Here is an 18,960-nt window from a genome sequence, read left to right on the forward strand (position 1 = left end):
TGGGTTTACTGGTGGTGGAGAATGGGCACTGGTGAAGGGATGGGTTCTTGAACTTTGTATGAGGGAAACAAGAGCACAAAGACGAGTAAATCTGTAACTGTACCCTCATGGTGATTCACTAATTAAAAATAAATAAATAAAAAAAAAGAAAGTCAGTGGAGACTGCTGTATCTCAACATGGGGCCCTCACTCCCTTGTTTCAGAGTCCTGAGAGGTTGTTACGGGCGAAGCCTTCTGTGTTTACGTTTTGTTCATTGGGATTGGTTGCCTTGTCTGTCCATCACACCCCATCCAACCGGGTGTGCTGCTCCTAGTTTATCAGTGCTACAGAGTTCGAGATGTCCCGTGGCAGAAATAGTGGCAGCGCACTCCAAAATTTCTAACAACAGTCCCAGCTACCAGTGAACGAGAAAATATTCTTGTGAAAGGAGATTATCTGCAGGGATAAGGACCTGAGAAGGTCTGGGGGCAGAGTCTTCCGGGGAGATGAGTGATTATGAGCAAAGAAACCTAAGACACTGCCTGGGTGCTCACCCCAGGGACTCACGGAAGCAGCCACGGCAGTCGGAGGAAGCACCGAGCTCCCTCTGTCGCTTCTCAGTGTCTGTCTACAGGTCGGAGCGTGTCAACGACTGATGCATAACAGGGGTTGTGCCACTCAGACTCTCCCCCCAGAAAAAACTAGCCTAGATGGCCAGGGGCAATAGGACAGCAGGAAGGGCGCGCTCTTTGCATGCAGCCGGCTCGGGTTTGATTCCCCAGCATCCTATATGGTCCCCTGAGCACCACCAGGAGTGGTTCCTGAGTGCAGAGCCAGGAGTAACCCCTGTGCATCGCTGAGTGTTACCCACAAAGCAAAAAAAACAGAACCTGCTTCAAAACAGCCTCCAATGTCGCCCCTTTCTGGATCTGCCCCAGCACCCAGGAACTGCCCCTCCTGCAGGGGAGGTACCTGGCATGCCCACTGGTAACGTGGAGACCTCATTGTACCCCCACGGTTACACACGGTTGTGTCCCGGGGGAGCAGCCAGGTGGCAACACTGCAGAACCTCCAGTGCGCATGGGACAGTGTTAGGGGTCGATCTCGTGACCTCATGGTTTCAAGGCGGGTTGTCTGCCATTGCACCACTCTCCCCCATCCCAAAGCTAGGATTTGAAAATTTCTCCCCTGGGCACAGAGCCAGGAATGGCCTTTAAACAAAAACTAAAATGAAATTAAGTCATCGCATGCTAAATGTGTGGGGGCTGGAGCAATAGCACAGCAGGTAGGGCGTTTGCCTTGCAAGCGGGCGACCCAGGTTCGATTCCCAGCATCCCATATGGTCCCCTGAGCACCGCCAGGGGTGATTCCTGAGTGCAGAGCCAGGAGTAACCCCTGTGCATTGCCAGGTGTGACCTAAAAAGCAAAAAAAAAAGTGTGTTTCCGATGTTGCTGCTAGTGAAGCAATTTAAAAACCTTTAAAAATGAAGGATTGCAGCCGGAGCGATAGCACAGCGGGTAGGGCGTTTGCCTTGCACGCGGCCGACCCGGGTTCGATCCCCGGCATCCCATATGGTCTCCAAGCACTGCCAGGAGTAATTCCTGAGTGCAAAGCCAGGAGTAACCCCTGGGCATCGCTGGGTGTGACCCAAAAAGCAAAAAAAAATGAAGCACTGTAGTGGCAGCACTGTTGTCCTGTTCATCAATTTTGCTTGAGCGGGCACCAGTAACGTCTCCATTGTGAGACTTATTACTGTTTTTGGCATATCAAACACACCATGGGTAGCTTGTCAGGCTCTGCTGTGCAGGCGAGATACCTTTGGTAGCTTGCGGGGCTCTCTGAGAGGGAAGAAGGAATTGAACTCCGGTTGGTCACGTGCAAGGCAAACTCTCTACCTGCTGTGCTATCGCTCCAGTCCTTTAAAAGTGTATTGAGAAAAAAACAGGCTTATATATTTTTTATTCTTCTAAAAACATGTGTGTCATTACCAAAAAGAAGATGTCTTTAGGTAATAATAATTTTAATTATTATTTTTGCATCTATGCATAAATATTATTTATTTATCTATGCATCCACACTGCATAGATAATGCCCATAGTTCTAGTTTCTGGTCCATGGGCAAAAGGCAAGCACTTAAAGTCTTCAGGTGGAGTTTCTTACTGCTGGAATTTTGTGTCCGTTTCTTCTTGCAGGATGATTAACCTGATGATAACGGTGGTAACTCTCAGCTCTGCCCTGCTTAACCCAGCCTCTGAGCAGACAGATTCTCAGCTGGTGGATTGGCTCCTTCTGTCCCTTTGTCGTCTGTGGTTTAGGATTTCCTGGGCATCTGCACTGGAAATTGAAGTCCTGGCACTACCTTGGGTCTTATCTCCTTGACTTTCCTCTCCAGGCTGCTTCTGATGAGTAGGGGCCCTGTGGCATCGTGGTCTATAACCTTGACCCACGTTCTGCCTCACTGATCCGCCTGGTTCTCCTGCATGCTGCTCATCTGCACCGTCATCGCTTCTCCCTGTCCAGGAGAGTTGGAGGACCGTGGTCCAGTCCCGTAGTGTCTCTGCATGGTTGTGGGCGGGCACTGTTAGGCCTGGCCTTGGATTCCTCATTTTTTTTTTTCTTTTTCTGGGTCACACCCGGCGATGCACAGGGATTACTCCTGGCTCGTGTACTCAGGAATTACTCCTGGCGGTGCTCGGGAGACCATATGGGATGCTGGGAATCGAACCTGGGTCGGCCGCATGCAAGGCAAACGCCCTACCCGCTGTGCTATCGCTCCAGCCCCCTTTGCTTTTTTTTTCTTGTTTCGTTTTGCTTTTAGCTTTTGGTCTTTGTTTTGGGGCCATACCCAGTGATGCTCAGGTGTTACTCTTGGCTCTGCGCTCAGGGATCACTCCTGGCAGTGCTCAGGGGACCATATGGGCTCTTGTCTATAGAATACCAAGCGTAATTAAATCCCTGACACCACATATGCATCCCTCAATGTTGCCAGGAGTGATGTCTGAGCACAAAATTGGAATAAACCTGAGTACTGCTAGATGTGACCCCCCCAAAACAGATAAATTAGTAAATAGATAAGCTATGGGTTATAGGCTGTGCAGATGACTCCAAGAAAGGACTCCTGCTTTGCATGCAGAAGCCCTGAGTTCAGTCAAAGACACCTCCTGGTCCCCTGAACACACCCCCCTTCCCAAACATTGTATTGGGAGAAGCCCCCAAGTACCACTGAGTGTGGCCACAAAAAAAAAATAGGTGAGCAATAAGTGTTTACAAGGATATGGAGAAATGTAAACCTTTGTGCACTTCAGGTGGGAATGTAAACTGGTCCAGCTCCTTTAGAAAATAGCCAGGCAAGTTTCTCAGATGATTAAACAGAGTTACAATGTAACCAGCAATTCTGCAAACTAGGTCCACACAAAACCTCAAATAAGAATGTGCTCAGATGGAAAACAAAATTCAAAACAACTCCATCAGCCAGAAATGGATAAATAGTAATATTCATACAAAGGAACAAAAGCTTTGTTACTTGCAGAGAAAAGTGAATGGATCCCTAAATGCATAGGAACTAATCTATGGGAAGAGAAATCAGACCGCAATTGTCCCTGTGAGAAAAACGGGGTCTGAGTTGAAAGGAAAAGAGAATCGCTTTCTGGCCTCTTAGTTAAGATCAAGTGTTAGTACATTGAGTAGGGCACTTGCCTTGCCCATGACCAACCAAAGTTCAATCCCCAGCACCTCATATGGTCCCCCAAACACTTCCAGGAGTGATTCCTGAGTGCAGAGTCAGGAGTAAGCTCTGAGCATCACTGGGTGTGGCAAAATAAAAAAAAATCAGGGGCTGGAGCAATAGCACGGTGGGTAGGGCGTTTGCCTTGCACTCGGCCAACCTGGGTTCAATTCCCAGCATCCCATATGGTTCCCTAAACACCGCCAGGAGTAATTCCTGAGTGCATGAACCAGGAGTAACCCCTGTGCATCGCCGGGTGTGACTCAGAAAAAAAATCAAGTGTAGTATCTCTTCTTATCAGTTTAATATCAGAAGCTTCCTCTGCCTTAGAACAATAAATTAGATCGACTTTTGGAGCCAGAAGTTCCTCTAAGCGCTTGTTCTGTCCACATAAGACATGAGCCTGGTATTTCAGTTCTTCCAGGAATGGTGCATACCTTCCAGGAACAAAAAATGAGGATGGGAACAAAAAAAATTAGAAAGAAAGAAAAGAATGTAACAAGGTGAGGGAACTTTCTAGAACTTTAGATGCTAATTATAGGAACATGTACAGTTGTTAAAATGAATTGAACATTCAAATCGTTGCACTTCTTTTGAAAAGTAATGCCATTGTGGGGGCCAGCGGGACTTGCCCTGATTGAACCAGCCAACCTGGGTTCAACCGCTGGAACTGTATATGAGCACTGCGTTGGACCAGAAATAGCCCCTGAGCACCACTGAGTGAGCTCCCAAAACAAAAACCATTGGGGGGGGGGGCTGGAGAGGTGTATCAGGAATAGAGTACTTGGTGTGAGACTCTGGATTGGATCCCCAGCACCATAAAAATAAATAATACTCTTTTACTCTTTTTTTCTAGTGTGACTGCCTTCACATTTGATGAGGGAAAAAGCATCCCCTTACATATGATCTAATAGCTGTGAAAAACTCTCCCAGCCAAAAATAACTTTCCCCATCAGCTTAAGGATGGATTGAATTTCTGCTTCTCCATTAGCGTCTCCTTTGATGTCAAGTACTGAAGTCGTAAATAAAATGCTGTATTACATCTTCCTGATGACTATTATTAGCACATCATGAAGTTATGAGCTTTGCTTTCCTTCCCTTTATTAGCAAGTCACCCTCAACCCACTATCGATAAAGGCAAGTTTGTCAAAGCCTCATCTCTTTTTGGGCTGGAGAGATAGCACAGCGGGTAGGGTGTTTGCCTTGCATGTGTCCGACCCAGGTTCGATTCCCAGCATCCCATAGGGTCCCCTGAGCACCACCAGGAGTAATTCCTGAATGCAGAGACAGGAGTAACCCCTGAGCATCACCGGGCATGACCCAAGAAAGCAAAAAGAAAAAGAAAAAAGCTTCATCTCTTTTTTGTTTGTTTGGGCTACAGGCTCCAAGTCAGGGCTTACTCCTAGCTCTGCACCAGGGATCCCTGCAGTACTCAGACCATCTGAGGTGCTGAAGATCCAACCTGGGGTGGTCAAAGCAAAGCAAATACCTCATCCACTGTGCTATTGCTCCGGCGCCTCCATCCCACATCTTAAAATGGAAAATGTTTATAAACCATTTCAAACTCCACTTCTGTCTCACAGTGTTAAGACCATAGTCTTCATTCCACCAAACTTAGCTCAACAAAGCAAGACACTTTCAGCTTAAAATTCACATGTTAAGGACACGGGACTGTGGCTCAATACAGAGCACTTGCCTTGCAGGTCTGAGGCCCTGAGTTCAATTTTAAGTAAAGACAAACAGGGGCTGGAGCAGTAGTACAGTGGGGTAGGATATTTATCTTGCATACAGCTGACCCGGGTTTAATCCCCAGCATCCCACGTGGAGGACTAGGGAAAGCCTTCTGTGTGGCGTCTCTTAGAGATCTCCCTAACCCTGGGCCTGGAGAGCGAAAGGGCGTTTGCCTTGCACACGGCCAGCCCAGGTTCAATCCCCGGAACCCCGTGGTTCCCAAAACCAGCAAGAATGATCCTTGAGCACATACTATGTGTCTGTCCCTCCCCTGAGTCCTCAGAAGTAAGCCCTGAGCAGAGCCAGGTATGGACCCAAAAACAAACAAAAATCATCTGTATCACGATTCTTATCAACCCTCTGGGATCCCTAGCATGCCCACTCCAAGAGTGCTTTGCAGATCAGCGGGAACATTTGTCGCTTTATTAGTATGGGTTGCTCTGTGGGCAAAAAAAATAAATAAATAAAATAAGAAGCAACCTGAGCTCCCTTGGGGAATGGAGAGAGGACAGTGCAAAGTAGAAGTGGCCTTGTTTCTCGACACCAAGGGCTCTGGTGAGCAAACCCATTAAATGCATTGCGGCATCATCACGCTGAATTGTTTTGGATAAGACCCTGCTTTGGAAAAACACCGGACAAAAACATCAGTCCTGTCTCTTGGCACCGTGAGACAGCAGGATGACAAATGTCTTCTTAGTCCCTGCAGTGCCTAAATATTAGAGGACATCTGCTGCGGTGTGTCTGTCCCTCCCCTGAGTCCTCTTTGTCACAGTCTGACATCCTCAGCGCCTCATCCCATGCCCACCTATCACTGTGAAGGGCCCAGACAGACGCCTCCCAGGTGTGGGAAATGAACTGGGTCAGGCCGGAGCTTCTGCTTCCGGCTCTGGGATGCATCCCGCAGGCTTCAGCGAGTATCACGAGTCCTCTTGGCTTCCAGATCTATCACTCTAGCCCCTCAGTACTATTTTTTTATAATGCTTAATGTGTTTCTATTTTTATCCAAGGTTTGGTTTATTTTTTTTCTTTAAAAAGTTTTTTAAATGATTACTATTCTTTTAATGGGTTTTTTTTTTTTTGGTATGTGTCCCGGCCCGGCCTCTACCATGAAGGTGAATCTGCTCAAGTGGGTAAACGCAGGCCAAGTGGGTACACACAGGCCCCGAAGCCCAGGCCCTTGACCTGCCTATTTATTTATTTATTTATTTATTTATTTTTAATATCTCTATTTTTAAAGGACTGGAGCGATAGCACAGAAGGTAGGGCGTTTGCCTTGCACGTGGCTGACCCAGGTTCGATTCCTCCATCCCTCTTGGAGAGCCCGGCAAGCTACCGAGAGTATCCCACCCTCACGGCAGAGCCTGGCAAGCTCCCCATGGCATATTTAATATGTGAAACACAGTGACAACAAGTCTCACAATGGAGATGATACTGGTGCCCGCTCGAGCAAATCGATGAAGAACCGGACAGCAGTGATACAGTGCAGTGAAGTGCTATTTTTAAACAGACCTTGGAATTTAAATTTATTTTGTGACCCGGGTTTGGTTCCTCCACCCCTCTCAGAGAGCCCGGCAAGCTACCAGGAGTATTATGCCCGCATGGCAGAGCCTGGCAAGCTCCCCGTGGTGTATTTGATATGCCAAAAACAGTAACAAGTCTCACAATGGAAACATTACTGGTGCCCGCTTGAGCAAATCAATGAGCAGCGGGATGACAGTGCTACAGTGATCTTAACGGAATTATAGTGAAATACATAGTTACGAAGTTGTTTATGATTGGGTTTCAGTCGTCCAGTGTTCCCACACTCGTCCCTTCACCAGTGTCATTTCCCACCACCAGTGTCCCCAGTTTCCCTCTGCCCTCACCCCCTCAACATGTTTCTTGCCTTTTCATTATGTCAACATCTGCAGTGGCGGGGCAAAAGCAACGTGGGAAAACTGCTGGGAGTTTGGCACCAACGCGAGCCGTGGCTCTGAGCTGTGTTCTCCATCATCACGTGGTGTTTCACTTCATTTCGTGAAACAGTAAACTTTAATTTTATTAAACCTCGAGTTGTTTGTTGTTATCTTCTGATGAGGTTAGTAGTGAGATTAAGGAATGTGAGCACTTCGGTCTTTATTTGGAGAAGGAGTGCTCATAGGGTCTTGTTCAGGACTTACTCCTGGTTCTGCACTTAGGGAACAGTCATTCCTTGCGTTGGGGGGTGGGGCTTGGGGAACCATATGCAGTGCCAGGAATCAAACCAACACTGTCAGAATCTCATGACAAGCACTTTATCCCTGTGGCTATCTCTCCAGCCCAAAGAAGCATCTTTTGGGACTGGAGAGATGGTAGTGGTGGTAAGGTGCTTGTCTTATAAGAAGCCAGCCTGGGTACAGTCCCCAGCATGGCAAATAGTCTCCTGAGTACCACCAGGAGTGATGCCTGAACACAGAGCCATGAATAAACCTGAGTACCACCACGTTTGTCCCCAGAGCAAATCAAGAAAGCATCACTTTATTTTTCCTTATTTCAGGGAGAAAGTTTCTACAGCTCATCAAATGATTGGTTGCCAGTGTTGACGCAGATGTGGAGAGAAAGGGACTCTTTTTTTCCCCACTTTTTGCGTCACATCCAGTGATGCACAGGGGTTACTCCTGGCTCCGCACTCAGGAATTTCTCCTGGTAGTGCTCAGGGGACCATATAGGATGCTGGGGATCGAACCCGGGTTGGCCGCGTGCAAGGCAAACGCCCTACCTGCTGTCCTCCAGTCCCAGGTCTCTCTTTCATTGTTGGTGGGAATACCAACTGATCCAGCCTTTTTGGAAAACAATATGGGCATTCCTTAAAAAGCTAGAAATTGAGCCTCCATGTGACCCCGCAATACCACTTCTGGGAATATATCCTGACGGTGCAAAAAAAGCACAGTAGAAACGACATCTCCACCTGTACGTTCATTGCAGCACTGTTCACGATAGCCAGAATCTGAAAGCAACCCAAGTGCCCGAGAACAGACACCTGGTTAAAGAAACTTTGTTACATCTATACAGTGGAATACTATGCAGCTGTTAGGAAAGATGAAGTCATGAAATTTGCTTGTAAGTGGATGGTCATGGAGAGTATCATGCTAAGTGAAATTAGTCAGAAAGAGAGGGACAGACATAGAAGGACTGCACTCATTTATGGTATATAAAATAACATAATATGAGACTGACACCCAAGGACAGTAGAGACAAGGGCCAGAAATATTGCTCCATAGTTGGAAGCCTGCCTCATGAGCTGGGGGAGAAGTCAGCTGGGATACAGAAGGGATCACTAAGTCAATGATCGTTGGAGGAATGATTCCGGATGGGAGATGTGTGCTGAAAGTAGATAAAGAAACAAATATGATAGTCTCCCAGTATCTATGTTGCAAACCATAATGCCCAAAAGTAGAGAGAGAATATGGGGGAAAGCTTTGTAACTGTAACTGTGTCTCACAATGATTCAATAATAAAAAAAAGTTGGTTGCTTTTTTGTAGATACCTGTTAACTGATTTCAAAGTTCATTTTCATTTCAAATTTGCTGAATTTTAAAATAAGAGTCTCGGTCGGTCTTACATTGTTTAGCACTGTAGCACTGTCATCCCGTTGTTCATCAATTAGGTCAAGTGGGCACCAGTGATGTCTCCATTATGACACTTGTTGTTACTGTTTTTGGCATATCGAATACACCACGGGGAGCTTGCCAGGCTCTGTCGTGTGGGTGGGTAGCTTGCTGGGCTCCCTGAGAGGGACGGAGGAATCAAACCTGGGTCAGTTGCGTGCAAGGCAAACACCTAATATCAAGTTGGTCATGTATTTTTTATGCCTTTATTCTATTAATAGGACAAATTATGGGGGCTGGAGAGATAATACAGCAGATAGGGTGCTTGCCTTGCACACAGTCAAGCCGGGTTTGAACCCTGGGATCCCCAAGCACTGCGTGGAGTGATCCCCAAGCACAGAGCCAGAAGTAACCCCTGAGCATCACCAGGTGTGTCCAAAAAATAAAGCCCCAAAAATGACAAATTACATCATTTGGGTGGGGGTTTGTTCTGTTGTTAGTTTGAAAGCTTTCCTCCTTCCTCCCCGCATCCCTGGGTTGCCACTATTGAAGTTAAAGTGACCGGTTGTGGTGCATGTGCAGTGTTACCTGCACATCATTCTGTGGTGCTCTTTGAGGGTTGGGCTCCATTAGTTGTCCTCTCCGTGGCTCACGCACATACTTAAGTACATGCATTCTGATCGTGACACTTACCTGGAGTCACTGTTCTGTTCACATCTGCCCACAGATGCCACACTTCCTGACTCTGTGCTCACATATCTTTCAGGTGCAATGATTGCCAGGGCTCACCCCCTTTTTGTGGTGCTCACACACACCTGGCTGTGTCCAGGACAAACTTGCAATGCTGAACTGCCAGACTCCAACAGGGGAGCTGCCTGGCCCATAGTCGGCACATGTGGGACACCGGGTATTTGAACTCATGACCATGGGCTGGCATGGCAGGTGCTCTGTACACCTACCTGGCACTTCTCTGGCTCCCACTGATTCATTTTTTCAATGTTAAACTAATTTTGAATTTCTAGGAGAAATCTAATTTGGCTATACATATCATCCCTTTGTATTGATCAATGCAGTTTGCTAATTTTTTTTTTCAGAATATCAAATGTCCATTGGTCAAATTTGTCAGTCATTTTTTTCTTGCTGTTTATGATGTATTTTCTGGTTTTGGGCCACATCCAGTGGTGCTCAGGAATTACTCCTGACAGTGTGCAGGGAACCATATGGGATGCCAGGGATTGAACCCAGATTGGCTATGTGCATATGGGCATATGGGCAAGGCAAGTGCCTTACCCGCTGTGCTATTGCTCCGACCCTCAGATGCATTTTAGAATCTTATTAAAAGTTTGAGAGTTGTTTCCTCTTTTAGTTTATGTGATTTTATTTTATTTTTATTTTTTGCTTTTTGGGTCACACCCAGCAATGCACAGGGGTTTCTCCTGACTCATGCACTCAGGATTTACTCCTGCCAGTGCTCAGGGGACCATATGGGATGCTGGGAATCGAACCCGGGTCAACCACGTGCAAGGCAAATGCCCTACCCGCTGTGCTATTGCTCCAGCCCCTATTTATGTGATATTATAATACTTTGTTCCTTTAAAAGATTGGTAAGAAAAATAAAATGGGTTGAATTCATATTAAAGCCTTTAGGCCTTTAACTTTTCTTTGTGGATTTTCTATAAATGATTCTGATTAAAATTTTTCATGGCTATCAAATTATTTGGAGGGTATGTTTTGGTGCCATGGATCAAACCCAGGACCTCACGCAAGCCTGGTGCCTGCTGCACCATTGAGCCCAGCCCCAGGTAGATAAATTTTTCATATTGCTCTAGACCTTGCTAATTTTTCTACTAGGAACTTACTCCATAAAGTTGGCATTTAAGTTTTTTCAAAATAATTTAAATTTTTTTTTTTTTTTTGCTGTTTAGGTCACACCTGGTGATGCACAGGGGTTACTCCTGGCTCTGCATTCAGGAGTTACTCCTGGCGGTGCTCAGGGGACCATATGGGATGCTGGGAATCAACCCGGGTCAGCAAGGCAAACGCCCTACCCGCTGTGCTATTGCTCCAGCCCCATAATTTAAATATTTTAATTAACGAATTTTTTTGGGGGGTGGAACACACCTGACATTGCTCAGGACTTACTCCTTGCTCTGCACTCAGGGATCACTCCTGGTGGTCCTCAGGGGATCAGGGGACATGGGGGTCCAATCCAGATTGGCTGTGTGCAAGGCAGACACCCTCCTAGCTGTCCTATCTATCACTCCAGCTCCTAATTCATTCATTAATTTTGACTTTGGGGTCACACATGGCGGTGCTCAGAGCTATCCCAGCTTTGTGCTTGCGGGGTGGGGGATCACTTCTGGTAGTGCTTGGAGTCTCAGGGATTGATCTTGGATCTCTTGCCTGCAAAATCACGCTCAGCCTGTCAAGATATCTTCCCAGACTGTTTCTGTTTAAAAAATTTTAAGCAAGTAACTATGGGGAGTCGGGCAGGTGGGTGTATGCTGTACCAGAGTTCCAACTCAAGGTCCCAAGCAACCTATCCAGCCCCCCAAAAAAATACATTTTCAAATGCATTGGTGTTAAATCACTTGTGTTTCTTTTATTATTATCCACTTTCCAGTGTTTGTGACACTGGAGGAATATGTCCCTTTAACATGGCGGGGTGTGTGTGTGTGTGTGTGTGTGTGTGTGTGTGTGTGTGTGTGTGTGTGTGTGTGTGTGTTCTCTTCCTGACTTTTTCATGGTGCCAGAGATTGAACCCAGGGTCTCACACGTGCAGGGGAAATCCTCTGGCTCACTTGGTGGGCGTTCGGGGGTGGGCCTCACCCAGCTGTGCTCAGGGTTTGGTGGTGCTTAGGAGGCCATCTGCAGTGCCACGCAAACGGGGGTCTGCGGCATGGACGGACCATGACTTACCTGCTGTATTAGCCCCCAGCCCTCATCTTGCTCACTGAAGCTTCCCGTCTTCTCTTGTGTCTCTTATAAATCATAACTGCTCTCAGTGTACATCACCTCCTTATATTTTCTTAAAATTAATTTTTATTAAAAACACCGTGTCATTGCGGTTCACTGCAGTAGTGGTGTCTCGTTAGTGCAATCGGTTTAGGCCACTGGCTTGAATTTTCTGACGCTGGGGATCGAACCCAAGGCTTCACACCTGCAGGGCAAGCACTCCATTGCTGAGCAGTGTCTGTGACCCCAAGTGATGATATTCTTAGAGAAAAGAAGTCCACTTCACATTGTCAAGAAACTCCTCTGGGGGGCTGGAGCGATAGCACAGCGGGTAGGGCGTTTGCCTTGCACTCGGCCGACCGGGTTCGATTCCCAGCATCCCATATGGTCCCCTGAGCACCGCCAGGAGTAATTCCTGAGTGCAGAGCCAGGAGTAACCCCTGTGCATTGCTGGGTGTGACCCAAAAAGCAAAAAAAAAAAAAAGAAAAGAAAAGAAAGAAACTCCTCTGGTCTGGGGGCACAGATTATAGGTGATTTGCACTTGTAAATAAGCACCCACACTTATTTGCAGGGGTTTCTAGAGTCAACCAGTTTGTAAACAGGAGTCTAGACAGCCACTGAAAAGAAACGGCCCCTAAAAGTCAACGAGAAAGAAGGCTTCTCCTGCTATAACTTATTATAGCAGGAAAGTCTGGTTTTACTTTCAGTGACAACTCAGGAGAACATGCGTTTTTGCAAAGCTACTTCATTTCTCTCCAGAAGAGAAAAGGCAGGGGACAGGGGGACTAGTGCTAGGTGCTGAGCCCAATTTCTACCTCATGTATATAAAACGCCCAGGAGGCTGCAAAATCACCACCATGTTTAGCAAAGCACAGTAATTTTGTACACCGCTCTATAACCCTCTCCCAGGAGGGAAAGCAGTATGGGGAGCGGGGGTGCTCTTTCGTGTCGAAGCAGGACTACCAGCAGCCCTCACTAAGATGAACAGAAAATCGTCCCAGTTAAGCACATTTTTGTGAGGTGGGAAGAACCAAGATACTCATCAGGAAGTGAAATTTAGTTTTTCCTTTTCTTCTCAGCAAAATACATTATTGAGCTTATCATGGTAGCCAGAACTTTTCATAAGAATATTCAGAATGCAGAAGCAACAGGGAGATTTCAAGAACCTAAGAACCTATGAGGAAGGTCCTTAAAGGGAACCTTTGAATAAGCCAAGAAATCAGCAAATTCTGATGATGAGGAATAGAGAACTCCTTACAAGGACTGTACATCTACCAGTAAACATTGAGTAATTCTAGTTATAACAGACACGTAAAAAGAAGGAATAATTTCACTTATTCTACTCACTTCAGATTCTGGTTAGAGGGGCTGGAGCAATAGCACAGCGGGTAGGGTGTTTGCCTTGCACTCGGCCAACCTGGGTTCAATTCCCAGCATCCCATATGGTCCCCTGAGCACCGCCAGGAGTAATTCCTGAGTGCAGAGCCAGGAGTAACCCCTGTGCATTGCCAGGTGTGACCCGAAAAACAAAAAACAAAACAAAACAAAAAAAGATTCTGGTTAGGACTGATTGCCCTGAAATGACCTGGGGGCACATCTTAACATGACAGTTGCCAGAGAGACTGAGCCACAACAACCTGAGAATTTAGCAAGCTGATGAGTAAGATCAGTTGTATCTAAAGAGTCATCTCTCTCAATAGTAAAGTAATTCTCTAGTGTTTCCAGTCTTTTTTTTTTTTTGGTTTTTGGGTCACACCTGGAGATGCACAGGGGTTACTCCTGGCTCTGCACTCAGGAATTACTCCTGGCAGTGCTCAGGGGACCATATGGGATGCTGGGATTTGAACCCGGGTCGGCCGCGTGCAAGGCAAATGCCCTACCCGCTATGCTATCACTCCAGCCCCAAGTCTTTTTTTTTTTTTTTTTTTTTTTTGCTTTTCAGGTCACACCCAGCGATGCACAGGGGTTACTCCTGGCTCTACACTCAGGCATTACTCCTGGCAGTGCTGGGGGACCATATGGGATGCTGGGAATTGAACCCAGGTCGGCCGCGTGCAAGGCAAACGCCCTGCCTGCTGTGCTGTCACTCCAGCCATGTTTCAGTCTTTAACTCTGTTTTCAAAGTAGAAGTTTGAAAGTACCACCAGAAATTGATAGTTTGAGCTCAGCTTTTCAAGCTTGAAGGGTATTAGCTGACTGGCTAATTCCTGTAAGCACTGCCTATGGTAATTACTGGCTCTCTGGATCACAGGGCACACAACTTGTATCACAAGTTCTACAAGAGATCGGGTTAATACTAATTTGGCTATGCTATTTGCTGAATTTATATCTTGTCCCAGAAGAGAGCGATGCAGAATCTCACTCACAGCAGAGCCTGGCAAGCTCCCCGTGGTGTACTCAATATGCCCAAAACAGTAACAATGATGGATCTCATTCCCCTGATCCTGAAAGAGCCTCCAATGCGACACCTTTGGGAAGGCCAAGTAAAGAGAGGCTGCTAAAATCTCAGGGCTAGGTCTAATGGAAACTTTCCTGGCGCCTGCTCTAGCAATTGATGAACAATGGGATGACAGTGATACCATGATGAAAAACACCGTGATTTACAAAGTTGTTCATTATAGAGTTGTTTCAGGCATTTAGTGTTCAACACCACCCATGGACCAATAATAATTATTTAGGTGTGACCCCAAAAGAAAAAAAAAATATCGGTCAGAGACAATTTGTGATTGCTATATGATTTTGACCCATATAAATAAGAAAACTAAACCCATTTAATACGATATAATAAAATGCTTATTCTCATTTACATATATGAAGTTTTTTTTTTCTTTTGGGCCACACCTGGCAATGACAGGGGTTACTCTTGGTTCATGCACTCAGGAATGACTCCTGACAGTGCTCGGGGGACTATATGGGATTCTGGGAATAGAACCCGGGTAGCCTGCATGCAAGGCAAATGCCCTACCCGCTGTGCTATCGCTCCAGCCCCACATATATAAACTTTTTCAACTCTGGAATGTAAACTATATTACATTAATTTTTATACTTGGGTTATTGCCTTATTGCTCTTTAAAAAATCATTATTATTACCAAGTTGTTCATAATACAGTTGTTGCAGGCGTTAAATGTTCCAACGCCAGTCGCTCACCAGTGTGCGTGCCCTTCTCTCCACCAGTGTCCCCTGTTTCCTACCCACTACCCCAGCCTGTCCTCTGGCACACACAGTCAACTCCGTATTGCTTGTTGCAGCACACAAATGGAATGATCAAATCTCAGACAATAAGAGTCCATTTGTGCTCATCATTCTACCTCACACAGACGTTACTAAAGTCATTGTCTGAGGATCTGCCGTGCTGCTTAGTGCCCATTGAGCCTCTCTGTTTTCCTGTTTAGGCTCCCTGAGCTGGGTGGACTTCGATACAACGTTCCATTTCGCTCTGCTCTGATCCTGCAGGCCTGACGATATTATGAAGTTTGGAGGTGTCGCACTATGTGGTCGCACCCTCCAGGAGCTCTGGGGCTAGAATGATTTGGTGGCTTGGTCGTGCGATGAGTCTCGGTGATGGAGCTGAACAGTTTCTGTGTCAGAGGGTGTCCGTTTGGCGGTGGGCTGCTGTGTCTTCAGGCAGGAAGGGGACTCTGCCCACACCCACCCCAAGAGGGCTTCAGAGTTCTCAGCCTGGACCAGTCTACCTGGGAAGACCTGGCCCTATCATGTTCCCCTGGAAATGCAACTCTGGACCGTCTCTCCACCAGTAAGGCGATGTCTTTGGCTCTTGATCCTGCTTTTTTCTCCCCTAAGCCCACCCCATTGCGGACAGCTCATATGAAACCACGGTTTCTTTTTCTTTCTGGAATCCCATGTAGAAGGTAGACCAAACCCCCTCCTCCCCAACACACACACACACACACACACACACACACACACACACACACACACACACGGCCTTAGTGTTCTCCTCACCAATCTGACACTCCTTTTAACACTCCTTTCCTCTCTGGGACTGCATCTCCCTGCCTGGCCCTCGGGAATCCATTCTGCATGATGCACCACAGCAGGAAGAAGACGCCAGCCTTCCCAGGCCGGGAGATGGCTCAAAGGGTCGGAGCACAGACTCTGCATACAGGAGCCCGGGTTCGATTCCTCCCACGGTATGGGACCTTGAGCCCTGCTGAGAACCTCTGGAAAACCACCACAGCAAAAGTACTCAAGTGGGCAAGAACGATAGTTCAGCAGGTAGAGCATCTGCCTTGCATGCAGCCATCCTGGGCTCGGTCCCCAGCATCCCAGATGGTCCCCCAAGTACTGCTGGGAGTAGTTCCTGAGTGCAGGGCCAGGAGTAACCCCTGAGAATCTCAGGGTGTGGTCCCAAAGCCCCACCGCCCCTGCAAAGGAAAAGGGGGGGGCAGAGTAATAAAAGCACTCAAGCCCCACCCGTCTTCAGCGTCACAGCTTCGTGCTTCGCTGGGACAGGGAGCCTGTCGAGGCAGACAGAGTTCCCTCCCTGTGCCACACTGGGGAGAGAATCCGGAGACCCGGCCTGCCACATGGTTCACACGGAGCTGCAGGGGTTCAAAGGAATGTGGGAAACTTTTCCTCTTCCCATTACTCTGGTTTTCTCAATAACTATTTTTATTTTTTTATTATGTACTCAATGTCAAACGCTGGTTTCTAACACCTCGCCCCCTATTTCCCTCCCAGTTTATGGGGTCAGAGATCAAACCCTGGCAAGACTGAGGGCTCTGCTTTCAGCTGCTGAGCCCTCCCAGGCCCTGGTCCACTCCTTCCTTCCTTCCTTCCTTCCTTCCTCCCTTCCTTCCTTCCTCCCTTCCTTCCTTCCTTCCTTCCTTCCTCCCTCCCTCCCTCCCTCCTTCCCTCCTTCCTCCCTCCCTCCCTCCCTCCCTTCCTTCCTCCCTCCCTCCCTCCCTCCCTTCCTTCCTCCCTCCCTCCCTCCCTCCCTCCCTCCCTCCCTCCCTTCCTTCCTTCCTTCCTTCCTTCCTTCCTTCCTTCCCTCCTTCCTTCCTTCATTCCTTCCTCCCTCCCTCCCTCCCTCCCTCCCTCCCTCCCTCCCTTCCTTCCTTCCTTCCTTCCTTCCTTCCTTCCTTCCTTCCTTCCTTCCTTCCTTCCTTCCTTCCTTCCTTCCTTCCTTCCCTCCTTCCTTCCTTCCTTTTCCCTTCCTTCCTTCCTTCCTTTTCCCTTCCTTCCTTCCTTCCTTCCTTCCTTCCTTCCTTCCTTCCTTCCTTCCTTCCTTCCTCCTTCCTTCCTTTCTCCCACCCTCCTTTCCTTCCTCCCTCCCTCCCTTCCTCCCTTCCTTCCTTCCTTTCTTCCTTCCTTCCTTCCTCCCCTCCTCCCCTCTTGTACCCTTCCCTCTCCTCCCCTCTCCTCCCCTCCCTATCCTTTCCTCTCTCCCCTCCTCTCTTTTTCTCACCTATACAGTGGTATTCAGGCCTTACTACTGGTTCTGTGCTCAGAGATCACTTTCAGCAATGTACTGATATGCCGTGCCCAGAACTGAACCCGTCAGTTGAGTGCAAGGCAAGCCCCTTACCTGCTGGACTGTCTCTCAGACCCCAAGCCCTTTCTTCTCCTAATGACTGAATTAACAGACCAAATCTTCCCCAGCACGCACCAGCACCTTCAGGGTAACCAGTGCTTAAAGACAGCCAAGGAAGGGAATCTAGGTAGGAACGTGTTCAAGAGATAAACATGTCAGTATGTTCCATAAATATCCAAGTCACAACTACACCCATCTCTGAACCCTGTTCTCATCAAAAACATGGTACCATCTATTGCTGGGTAATGAATGATGCTCACTTTAGTGGCTGCAGGTGGTAAGCAGAGAGCATTGCAGTTTCTGGGGTTTGTGAACTTCTGAAGAGTCTTCAGTTCTCGCTCGGGGGGCAGCAGCTGGCGAGAGGTGGGCTGGCTGCGGCTCTGAGGGAGAAGAGACGGCGCACAAACTCTCCCTGCAGGGGTCCAGCCAATCCCGGGCATTTTTTTCCCCCACTGCCAACCCGAGTTCGACTCCTCCGCCCCTCTCGGAGAGCCCGGCAAGCTACCGAGAGTATCGAGCCCGAGCAGCAGAGCCTGGCCAGCTACCTGTGTGTATTGGATATGCCAAAAACAGTAACAATAAGTCTCTCAATGAGAGACGTTACTGGTGCCCGCTCGAACAAATCGATGAGCAACGGGATGACAGTGACAGTGACTGGCAGATGTGGTGTATTTACACAACGGAATATTAAAAGTCATAATCACCTCGTGCAGAGACATGCATAAAAATCTCACCAACATAATGTGGAGCAAAAGAAGACATACAGAATACATATTGTTCAGTTCCATTCAGATGAGTGTGCAGACAATACACCAAACTAATAAAGCGTAGGAGTCAGCATGGTCGCCAGAGGGACGTAGTGACTGGAAAGGGGCAGAAAGGTATTTCCTGGGTGCTGGTTGTGTTTACTTAATGGATGTTGACTTTACATATTATTTTCCATTTCTGAAAAAAATTACTGAGTTGCTTATACATACATATACATACATATGTCACATCAACCAAAAGTTACAACAAAATGAGTTACTTCTGCCTTGCTAATCCATTCTGATTAGAGAAACAGTTCCTTCTCTCTCTCCTCTCTCTCTCCCTCTCTGTCCCTCTCTCTTCCTCCCTCTCTCCCCTTCCCCACTCTCTCCCTCCCTTTCTCTCTCCCTCTCCCTCCCTTCTCTCTCCCTCTCTCCCTTTCTCTCTCTCCCTTCTTCTCTCTCTCTCCCTCCCTCTCTTTCTGTCTCTGACTCTGTGTCTCTCTCTCTAGGCTCTCTGCTTAGCCACTCTTTGACACCCACATGTCCTTGCGAGTCCCACCCAAGGTACCCGAAGCGCAGGTGCCCCTCACACCACAGCGTCAACAATTACAGGAGTCTCAGTTCCTTGCTGGTTCTTAGCTGGAGGTTCAGGTTCTCACTCAGTGGGATTCCTGAGAACACGCGACACGTGCCAACAC

The 18,960-nt window shown here is 47.5% G+C and overlaps 1 pseudogene; it reads left to right on the forward strand.

Annotated features, from left to right (window-relative positions):
- Positions 1 to 3,943: 3,943 nt before the first annotated feature.
- LOC129405157 (U2 spliceosomal RNA) lies at positions 3,944 to 4,145 on the forward strand (annotated as a pseudogene).
- Positions 4,146 to 18,960: the final 14,815 nt, after the last annotated feature.

The sequence above is a fragment of the Sorex araneus genome, chromosome 5 (genome assembly GCF_027595985.1).
Source record: "Sorex araneus isolate mSorAra2 chromosome 5, mSorAra2.pri, whole genome shotgun sequence".
In the NCBI taxonomy this organism is placed as follows: Eukaryota; Metazoa; Chordata; class Mammalia; order Eulipotyphla; family Soricidae; genus Sorex; species Sorex araneus.